This window comes from Dipodomys ordii, unplaced genomic scaffold (assembly GCF_000151885.1).
Source record: "Dipodomys ordii isolate 6190 unplaced genomic scaffold, Dord_2.0 Scaffold56, whole genome shotgun sequence".
Taxonomy (NCBI): Eukaryota; Metazoa; Chordata; class Mammalia; order Rodentia; family Heteromyidae; genus Dipodomys; species Dipodomys ordii.
This window is the reverse complement of record NW_012267272.1, coordinates 9,165,583-9,177,765: the sequence shown is the minus strand read 5'-3', so window position 1 is coordinate 9,177,765 and position 12,183 is coordinate 9,165,583.

The window sequence follows — 12,183 nt, the reverse complement described above, 5'->3', positions numbered from 1 at the left end:
TATGCAAAAACCCTGTTGTCTGGAGTCTTGGGGAACTGAAATTTTCTTCAGGTGAAGGATTTGGAGGAGAGCATTATGAGAGATGAGGCCGAAACCAGGGCAGGTAGAGACTCAGACATGTGACTAGTTTTATAGTTTCTATTTGAATGATTTCAAGCTTTATGTGATTTTTAAAAAATTTACATTTGATAGAAAAGTTGTAGTTTTATCACTTATGTACTCAGAAGTGCAGAAAACGTAGAAAACATACAGGAAGTATTCTTAATGTACTACTGTGATGAACCACATAGCCACTTTTATGTAGCAAACACCCACCAAAATTACTGTATTTTAGATACTGTTTTACCAGCTTTGTAAATATGAACTAGTTTAGTACTTAACAACAATACTATGAATAGGTACCATTTTTTTCTAGGAGCTTAATTTGTGTACCATAAAATCCAACATTAAGTACACCATTCAATACTGGTTAGTAGTTGTATGGTCCTGACCATGACCCAAATTTAAGACATTTCCGTTATCCCATAAGCTTTCCGGGGCTGGTTTATAGTCACTCTTAGGCCCCAGGAAACCTCTGATCTTGCTTTAAGTCTACAGATTCACCTTTTATAGACATTTCATATAAACCGAATTATATAATACTGCAATCTTTTGCAGTGGAATATTTAGATTAGCCATAGTACCTTCCAAACTTATCCATGTTGTAGCATATATCAGTAGTTCTTATTTTCTATTGTTGAAAAATATTTCATTCTATGGATGTGCCACATTTTCTTTATCCACCCACAGTTGATGGATGTTTGCGTAATTCCCAGATGTGGAGTACTATGAACACACACACACACACACATATATATATGTATATATCTGCATGTCTTGGTGGGGACATGCATTTGTAGTTTTTGGGTCTATAGGACTAGAATTCCTACTCCGTCTAATGGTAAATTTAACTTTTATTAATTTTTAATGAATTGTTATTATAAAGGCCACACACAGAGCAGTTACAGTTACATAAGTGAGGTGATGAGTGTATTTCTTTTAGGTAGCGTCACCTTTTCCTTCATTTTCTACCAGTTTTATCCTTCCACTTCCCCCTCCCCGACAAGTTATATATCATTTCCAACATAGTGTCTAGAAAGTGCTACTGCTTCATTTATTCATCCTTTGTCCCTCCATTTCTGTGCTCCCTTTTCCTTCCCAAAGATAGATAAACAAACAAGACAAAAAGAAAGAAAAAAATCAGCAAGAAAGTACAAAAAACCCCTCTTGTTTCCATTTCCTGGAGTTCATTTTGACAAATATTATTTTATATAAGCATTGCACCTTTGTGTTCCTCTTCTAAGAGTATCCTCCTTTGGTCTGACTGCGTGTGAGTGTCTAGAGTTTTTTTTTTTTTAATAATTTATCATGTCCCAGTGCCTTTTAGATCTAACTTCTGCATATGAGAGAAAACACACACTGTTTGTATCTCTGAACTCAGCTTACCTCACTTAATATGATTTGTTCTAGGTCCATCCATTTCTATGCAAATAAAATACTATTCTTTCTAATTCCGTTGTGTACAGGTGCCACAATTTCTGGAACCACTCATCTGGTTTATCTTTTAAAGAAATGAACATCTCTCAGTGGCTGCTCAGGTAGTGCCACTGCCATCATCTCCATTTTGTTGATGATGACGTTGTCATAAATCTTATAAGTGGTGGAGGGGGTGGTGAGCCTTTGTAATCGAGTTCTTTAGAAGACCCTTTGACTGTGATTTGAGCTGCCATTTGTGGACCTACATTGACTCCCTGGAAGCCATTTCCTTTGTTTCCAAACCTTGTCTACTTTTCCTTACTTGTTTTTGGTTTCATAAATGTTAGAAAATATTCAGTTCCGTCTGCATGGATTGTACTGTAGGAATTTCTATGATGCTATTTTCCTTCTTGTTTACAAGGTCAATCCCTAAGCAAATTTCAGGCTTCTCAAGTATTTTTATTTTTGTATTCATTCTGTGAGAAAAAAATGAACAAACCTGTATTTTCAGCTGGGATTTTAAGCTCTCTAGTGATCAAATCTCATTTCTTGAACTGATCATCTTTTCCCCCCATCTGGGGAAAAAGTAACATTCTAGATACAGATTTAGTCCATGTGCCGAAATGTCCCTATGTGGGTTTCCTTCTGTCAGAGCAGCTAGTAGTCTGCAATGGGCATGTCAGTGAGCGTCTGTAGGTTGACAGGAGCTCGTGACCAGTTACTCCAAGGGCCCTTTGACTCTGGCTGGGAATTGCTTCATTCTAATTTAAAAAAGTAGCCATTACCAGCAGCCTCTTCTGCTTTCAAGATTTGATGAAATAAGATCTTGATTTCTTCACTTTGAAGAGACTTATAAGAGAATCATCTCTATTCTCTATGTTCTGAGCAAACCAGGAGGGAAGTTCACGTTTAGGATTTTAGATTAGCATATGTATGATTAACTGGTGATGTGCTGGTGGTTGTTTTTAGAAATAGGACTACCTTCCGAGAAGACATGTTGGAAAGTTACGGTGATGCTTGGCTGGAGTCTGCATTCTAGTAATTCTTTAGGATTGGCTATTTTATAAATGATGTTTTACTGAACATTTAAGTTGCTACACATCTTATAGACGAATAAGAAGCACCACTGTCATCTTAATTTGGTTTCTAAATCTTAAGCCCCTAACTACTATACTGTTTTCCAGAATGTCTCCGTGAACCCCCAGACTAGGCAAACTGTCCCTCTTTTGTGTTTTTGGGCCATTCTACCACCATCCTTAACATATTGTATTGAAATTGTCAGTACCCTCCATCATGCTGTGAATGTCAGCAGGAAGGATATGTAGACAGGAGTTGTTTCCTTTAATTTAATTTGATTTCAGGTTCAAAGTATAATCATTTCCTTTAATTCATTGCTCACTATATCATGCCCTCACACTTTTTCTTTCTGAGACAAGGTCTCATTAAGTAGCACCATCTGGCCTTAATGTAACTGTGGCCTCAAACTTGTGATCCTCCTTTCTCTGCCTCCTGAATGCTGAGAATACAAGGGTCTACCACCATGCCTGACTAGCTATCCTTTTTTTAAGATCTTATTTTTCTCTTTACCCTTGATCCCTACTCTATTACTGGTAACATCAATAATAATGACAATTGGTCCTTAGAACCTTGAGTACCTTAATATTAGCTCAGTCTATCATTGCAGTGACCCCCATATAATACTTGCTATTGTTAGCTTCCGTTTTCTGTACAAAATAACTGATATGCAGAGAGTTTAAGGACTCGACTAAGGTGACAGAAAAGGTTAGTGGTAGAGCCAGGACTTCAGCTCAAGTACTCTAGAAGCTAAATATTTAACTTCTGTGTAATACTACAACACAGGTGTTGGTGGGTGTCTCCTAGAAAATTGTGCTGTTGTGATTGATGCTACCTGGGGGCATAAACATGACCTCCTATAATGTGCTTTTCACAAACATAAACGACTGGGCTGCATGTTTCTTTTTACATTCTTTATCCAACACGCTCCCCACTAGCCTACTGACATATCTAATCCACTGATTTGGCTCATCGCATAATACTTTACCCTGGCCATCTACCACACATTCTTGACTCATTCATATGGCTACCTCCGCAATGATTTAAGGAAATCCTTATCTGTGTTCCATCATGGACTTATGCCAGAGTTTCTCTTGGAGACATATCCAAGAGTAGACCTTTGAGTCCAATGGTATGTGGATATTTTATTTCACCGAATGCCAATAAGTTGCTATCTAGAATGACAGAACCATTTGACACTCATGAAAATTCTCCTATCATCACATCTGCATCAATATGTAACAATTTTTTGCTGTTCTGAGGATTGTCAAAGGTTGTAATAGCCTCTTCCTTCCCCACAAGAGACACATTCCCAGACCCCCAGTTGATATTAGAATGTGCAGACTGTAACAAAGCCTATCTGTGCTGTAAGCTTTCTATGATAATGTTTACTTTATTAAATAGGTACAGTAAGAAATTTAGAACAATAACTAATGATGATACAGAATAATTCTAGCAATGTACTGTAAAATGGTATGTGAATGTGGCCTCCCTTTTCCTCTCAAAACACCTTATTGAAAGTACTCACCCTTCATTTCACTGGCTGTGTGTAGCTGGAACTATAGAAATCAAGGCTCTGAATAGATGAGGATAGTTATATGTTATTGTCATTTTAATTTTCATATTTTTGGCTGTGAATAACCATGAATATCTCTTCTGTCAGAGGGCCAGTTGGGTTTCCAGTGTGTGTGTGTGTGTGTGTGTGTGTGTGTGTGTGTATACATATGTGCCAGTTTTCCTCACTTAGTTTAGCTATTAGTGTCTTGTAGATTCTAGATATTACCAATACCTTCTTCTTGGCTGTTTCTTGTTTCTTTCACCGAATGGAAATATATTCAACATTTTCCTTTTTGTCCCTCGAACATTTTCCTTTTAATATGAGTTCTTGTGGTTTAAGTCATTTCCCACTCTTGGTCACAAAGTTATTTTGTATTTTCTTGTTATTCTTTCATAACTTCAAGCTCTATATTGATCTTCTATCCACTTGGGTTTGCTTTTGTATAAAAAAACAGATGGGCTCCAACTTTGTCTCTCTCCAAATGGCCTTTGCCCAGGGCTATTCAATTATCTGTCCTTTGTGCATTTATGTACAATTTCTCTCTGTTATATCTTGAGTTCCCATGCACAAAAGGCTCTAATTTACACTGGTTTCATGTCTTAGTTTATAGCTCATTATATGTTAATATCTGGTTGAAATATTGGCTATTTAAGAATAAGAATAGATCACTTGGTGCATTGTTAAAATAAATATTTATTTCTGGAAAAAATCTAGTAGAGCTGTTGATACTCAAATTCTTTGCGTCTAAATGATCTTATTTATCTTTATATACTCTGTGTGTGAGATATGCTATCTATATCCATATGTATATTACAGTATAGTGGCTCATTAAATATCTGTTGAATTTGCTGAACTGATTTATGATCCCTTTTGAGTGATTCTGTGGTAAATGTGATAATGGTGATCAGAACTGAAGTCATCTCATCTTCTTTTTTTTTTTTTTGGTCCAGTTGTGGGGCCTGAACTCTGGGCCTGGGCGCTGTCCCTCAGCTCTTCACCTCAAGGCTAGCGCTCTACCACTTGAGCCACAGCGCCACTTCCGGCTTTTTTCTTTTTGCTTATGTGGTGCTGAGGAATCGAACCCAGGGCCTCAGGCATGCAAGGCAAGTGCTCTACCACTGAGCCACCTTCCCAGCCCTCATCTCATCTTCTTTAGCAGGAGAGGAGTCAGAAGAGGACATCAAAGGACAAGGAGTTGATCCCTGAAGGGACCAAAGTGGCCTTGGTTTTAATTCATACAAAACTAGGGTGTCTTGATGGAGAACAGCTTCTACATAGGACTTTAGTAGTAATGTACACATACGACAACCAGTAACTGGGTAGTCAAGAGAATTTCAAAAGAAAACAGTGAAAATTTTCATAGTAGAGGTTTTTTTGCAAAGGTAAACTTATTCTCAGTTAATTTGTATAACTAAATTGTGGTTTGTTGAATCTGCAGTTGCAAATACCACTGCAAGAAAAGATGTGTACTGTAGAAATGAGGAGGTTGCCATCTAGCGGCCATAAATCTAAAGAGCACCATTGGCTCTAGGCATCAGAATAATAGCTCAATGGTCCTGAATAATAAAACACTATTTAGAGTTTCCAGGTGTTAGGCGCAGTTTAGATATTTCTCATGATACAGCAATTCTACTACAAGACAGTTGATTTTGATTCCTTGGCTAAGGAGTGTTAGAGAGTCCCTAATTTCCTGACTGCCTTACAAGAAGGACTCTCAGCCAAATGGCCAGCCAGACTCCCTTCATGTCAACCCAACAGCTTTGAAAACTCCATAGACACCTGGAGGAAGCTACATTGAAACCATGGCTGATTGCTGCCAAAGTACAACTCTGGATCCATAAGGCACTGTCTGAGCTATGACTACACTAGACTTAATGCCATCACGAACTCTGGTGAACTCTATATGGCCTTGCAGACATTTCTACCCAGGCCAAAGGGAGAGCACTTCTAGTCAGCAGAAGCCTGTGATTGGTGCAAACAGAATTCTTCATTTACATAAAGCATCCTTGCCATACCCCTGTTTGGTTACGTAAGTAGGTTGTTCAGCTCAGCATTTTGTGGAAGGGGCGGAATTGGGGATTTTACTACAGCCTTATGCTTTCTGTACAAGGACTATATCATTTGAGTTACAGCCCCAGTCTTTTTGCTTTTAGTTGTTTTTTCAGATAAGAAGAACCATCATCTTCAATCCTGTGGTGGGATTATAGGCATGTGTCACCATGTCTGGCTCCTGGGCTTACTTCATGAGTCAGCTGGGAACACCCTATTGTGTTGCTCCTTGGTCTTACAACATTATGCTCAATTAATTTTGTTGTCTTAGGAATTTTTCTATACATTTTTATCCTTGTTAATAGATCAAGCTGAAATGGTAATACAAAGGGAGGATGGCAGAAAGTGTTTGAAGAGTGCATGACAGATATAGGAAGAGGTGAGAAACTAGGCAGCTGAACAGATGTAGAAGCCAAAGTAGGAAGATTTAAAACAGAGGGAGTGGTTGTTGTGACCCCTCCCTGGGACCAGAGACTGGGGAGACTCAGTCCACAGTGTTTGCTACTTTGGAGGCAGAAGTGAGGTTTGCTAGACTCCCTAGGTGGTTGCGATATCACAGAGCCATCCCTGCCTCTTCCCCTGTTCTTTACAAGGACAGAATCTGTTTTCCTTAAGGCTTTTTATTGCTTAGATGACAGGTGTGTGCCACTGTGCTCAGCAGCTATAATGTCTGACTTTTTGAAAATAAGGTCTTTATATCAGGAATTGTCAGATTTATTATTTTAGTTACTGGACCTTTCTAAGCAAAAAAAAAAATCAAAACAGAACTTTTATGCTACTAGGTATAATGAATAGAATCAGTATCAACAATATAAATTGAGTTCCTGTTCTTGGATATTGGAACTCAGGCATAGAAATTATTAACTGAAGAACTCATGAAGGGTAAAATGCAAAGGCAATAGCATAAAAATAATTGATTAAGAAGACATTGAAATATTCTCTTGTGTTTGGAGATATTTCATTTTTATTGCATTAGATTAAATTTCACCAAAGTCAAGTAAAACTTAATAAAAAGTCTAAAACACTTGTACTGTAGGGTAGATAATTTTAGTTGACTTGTCTATCTTGCTAATCTTAATTTATAGATGGATCTATTTAGGTGTTTACTATGTCATGCCATGAAGGACTCTTGGACCAAGGCTATGGGGAAAGATGTGTTAGGAGCTTCCAAGGAGATAATAAATTTTCTTTTTTTTCCCCAGAAGGTTACATGAGGCAGTTTGGCTCATGGGTTCAGGCTGTGTATTCTCTTGTGAATGGAGCTTGGATGTTGGGGATATATTCATCAAGATTGTTTGGGCACTGATTAGTTAAAGGGTTACCCTGTCTTTTCAAAAATACCTCAGAGACTGGCAAAGTCACATGGCCTTTTCTTTTTCCTTTTTTTAAATGCCTTCATTACCTTCAGATTCAGACTCACCTTTGGCTTTATCTATTTTCCTGTTTATATCTTCACACCTTTGACAAGTGCAGAGAAATGCTCTTCCTCTCCTGTCCTTGGTGCCATTGCTTGTTAGGACTGCTCAAGTAGAGTGGACATCTTGATAGGGTTGGGTTAAGGACCAAGCCATAGCCATAGTCCTACTATCTCCAACCTGAGCACATGGCACAAAATTCAACCTCCCTTGCCCTTACCTCCACCAATCCCTTCTGACAGAGAAGTCCCGTTATTCCTCAGTACAGATTATGGCTATGAGGAAAAGGTAGAGGCAGAGCTTGTATATGATAGACACTTAAGTGACTATTTGACATTTCCAAGGCATTTTCTGGGCCTCTGAATCCAATGGTGAGCAAAAATTTTCTCACTACTTGTGAGTAGCATGTGAAAGTAAGGTGTTACTCTGCTAACAGTGAGGTGAAAGAAGAGGCTTGGGGGGTCCTTGGTCTTTCCTGAGAGTTGCAAACAACTGCTTTTCCAATGAACTTTTCTATCACTGATGGTCCCACTGCACTCAGAGCTGTGACCCATCACCAATGACTGGTTTGAATAAACCACAGTTTATTTGCAGGGCGCGACACAGGAGATGCAAACAGCAGTTTTCCCTAGAGAGGCCTGAGTGTAAGGAGACCCTTTTCTGCTTTGCATTCTTCAGTTTGGAGGAGGACTTCTGAAAATGCTCAGTGGAAAATTTCTTTTTCTATCAGCTCCAATCCCTTTTAACTGTCTCCATAAGACCAGGAGAGGATTCTGCCTTGAGTTTTCGCCTTTCCATGGTGAAGGAGAGAAAAAGAGAGATCAGAGCTTTGAAATACTTGTTTTGGAGGTTAAGCATTTTAGCTGTGGACATTTGATGTTTTTAGCGCCATCCTGGGCAGGGCTGTGTGGCTGAAGTGATAGAGCACTTGCTTGAGGGAGGTAGTGCCTTCAATCCTTAGTACCACACACCCATAAAAAAAATCCATGATTCTCCCACACTTCCACTTCCAGCTTCTTACCATTGGTTAATTGGAGATAAAAGTCTTACAGACTTTCTTGCCCCGGTTGGCTTTGAGCCACAAATCTCAGATCTCAGTCTTTTGAGTAGCTAAGATTACAGACATGAGCCACTGGAGCCCAGCTAGCTGTTGTTCTCTATTATTCCCCTTTTAGAGATACAGACACTGAGGCCAGAAGAGAAGCCATAATCTGTGTTCTACCTTGGAATTATTCTTTGGAGCCTTGCTCGCTCCTGAGCCACACCCAAACTTAGGGGATTGCTGATTCTTTTACTTTCTTCTGATGCAACTTAAAGAGGGTGGAGCAATGATAAAACACTTTATTTTAAAACAACCACAAGGAAAGCCAAATGAGAGACAAGCTAGAACATTTTTGAGCAATCTATTTTCCTCCCCGGAGATGATCGGTTGACAGGCAAGGGTCTGGACAGGGACACCTTCACGTGCCACACCCGACACTGGGAAGTGTCCCCCACCCAGAAATCTTCCTCCTGAATGCTTTTTGTTTTGCAGCGTACAGAGATAATTCCAAGGCCTGGGCCAGAGCTGTTGGTAGAGAGCTTCTCCCAAAGCGAGACTGGCCAAGACTGACTTCAGCACTCAATACCTCACACCTTTCCTTTCATCATTTCTTCTTTTCCAGTCCCTTACCTCAAATCTTTCCTGCTCAGACGTGCCCTTTCTGGGTCATAGCCCAAGCTCCAGAACCATCTTATCCTCCTATAAACAGAAACTTCTGTCAGTATAACGTGCTACTTCTCAGAGGACACCGAGATAAACATTTCCCCTGAAACCTTTACCTGCATAACAGTAAGCAATTTCCAGATTTAAAAGGGTTTGCAAGAAGTGGCTGTGGCTCAAGTGGTAGAGCACTTGCCTTGAGCAAAAGGAGCTCCCAGGCCCTGAGTTCAAGCCCCAGGCTAGGCAAAAAAATTTACAAAAAGCAAAAAAAGGGTTTGCAGAGAGCTTTCTGTACCCTTCAATCATGGAGGCCTGGCTTCTCAGCCTTTCCATCCTCCCTTCTGCTCCCTGCTTCCTAGGTATGTAGGACATTTTCTAGTCCTCTTAGGTCTCCCCTAAAGGTTTTACCTCTCTCTAAGAAGATGGGGAACTTGAGTCAGATGAGAGCAGTCTGTCTGTCTATCTATCTGTCTGTCTCTCTTTCTCAGTTCTCTTTTTTTCCTTTTTCTTTCCACAATTACTTCTCATATATGCCCTTGCTTTCTTCTCTCCTTCTCTAGTGCAAGAGTTCTCTGAAAGGTGAAATGAACATACAGTTTTTTTTGTCTTTAAAGGATTTTTCACCCTAGGGCCCCAAAGTGAAAGACAGGCGAGATAACAGAAGAGATTCCCTGCAGAGTCAATGCAAAGAAGTAGAAAACAGGAGTTTCAGCAGTTCCTAAGGGAAGATAATGCTGGATTGTGGGAAAACCTGGTGCCTTCAGTCACAACCTACAGGTTGCCAGTCTAGCCCTCATTTGTGAGAACTTGACCAACTACCATCCACGCTGGCCTCCCTCAGCAACCTCCAAACCCTAGCATTCCTACGTGGTTTTTGAATATTTATGACTTCATGGGTAAAGGAATCCTTCACTCCACAGCTGCCCACCTTCTCTAGGGTGCCAATGAAAGGGATCATTTAGGGTTTGCAAGGGGGTTCCAGCAAAGATACAGGCATAGTAGTACACCAGACTTTACATTTTTTACGTTCTTCAGTCCAGTGGAATCCATTCTTTTTCTTTATTTTGTCTAAAACCAACAAATTCGAACACTGAGCATTCTTGTCATTTCTGTGTGTTTATTTGGGTTTTGCATGAAAGACTTGGAGAGAGAGAGAGAGTCATCTTGTTGAGGGCAGGGTGATGAACAGCATCGGGAAGGTGTCCTGACCGTGGGGTCTTAGACTCTTGCAACAATGAGATGGTATTCTTCATAGCAACTGCAGAGAGGGATTGGCCATTTTGCTGTCCTGTCATGGTTCATATTCATTATGACAGCTTCAGACCCATTTTCTATTATTCTCTGTCATGCATTAGAATACACTCAGTGAGTATAGATAGGTGCCTGTTAACAAGTACGTATTACTACTATTATTTTCTAAATCCATCTCTACTTTTTAGGCATCAAAATCTATTTAGAAGCCAGGCACCGATAGCTCATAATTGTAATTCTAGCTACTTAGGAAGGCTGAGACCTGAGGATTATGGTTCAAAGCCAGCCTGAACAGGAAAATTCACGAGACTCTCATTTCTAATTAACCACCCAAAAACCCTGGAAGTGGTACTATGGTTCAAGTGGTAGAGTACCAGCTTTGATTTTAAAAGCTAAGGGATAGTGCTTAGGTCCCAAGTTTGAGTCCTAATACGCATGTGTACACACACACACACACACACACACACACATACACACACACTTCTATTTGGGCTTATTGAAATAACTATACTAACCTTAAATAGTCATATAAATAAAGTATCACTTAAAGCTATCCAAATTGTGGTTTTACAAATATTTCATTTTCTGGTTACATAAGTCCCAGGTTGCACAAACTATAAAGGGATGGGTAAACATGAAGGAGTGAATATGTGCATGTGAGTGTATGTGTGATTCCTTTTTGTAGCTTATATAGGTATAAGAAACTCTCTGCAGCATGTGCTTGACAGTCTGGGAGCCTAGGGGCTAATCTTTATGGCTGGGTGTGGTGATTCATGCATGTAACCCAAGCTACTCAGACATGGATAGCTTGGTCACTCAAGGCCAGTTTGGGCAAAATGTTAGTGAGACTCTACCTCAACCAGTAAGCCAGTTGTGATGGCATGCTCCTCTGGTCCCAAATAAGCAGGGGTTGTAGGTAGGAGGATGAGGGACCAAGACTGGCCTGCAGGAAAACATAAAACTCTATCAGAAAAATAACTAAAGTAAAAAAAAAATGGGATGGGATGTGGCTCATTTGTGACAACTACTGTTTAGCAAGCATGGGGCACTGAGATCAAATCCCAGAACCTCGAAAAACAACTTAGTCTTTGCTGCCAACCTTAAGAGTAGCGTAAGCTGGCCATGAGTTTAGTGTTCTTAGTGTTCCCTGTGCATTTTCCTCAGTAATTATGATTCAAAAACACCTAATAATTTATAAGATTATTTCTTTGTTGCTTTGTATGTCCCTCCCCCATGGCATAACCCCTGCTTTCACTATATTTGAGGTTGTTATAATGTGTGGAAGGGAAGGGAAAAAACAAATAGTTTAAATAGGGATACAGATGGACCCATTGCAACAATGAGACATACAAGTCGTTATGTCAAAAACGAACTTTACAACTTTGGTGGGGGGGGGAGGGTTGGGTGGGAGGTGGAGGGAGGATGGGATGGGAAGGGGAAACAAAGGAGGAGGCTACAATGCTTGATAAGAAATGTACTCATTATCTTGCCCATGTAATTGTAACCCTCTGTACAATATTTTCACAATTAAAAAAAAAGCAATTCTTCAGTAAGAACAATGCCAGAAGAATATCAATACCAAACTTCTCTAACTATATTACAAACCTGTAGTAATAAAA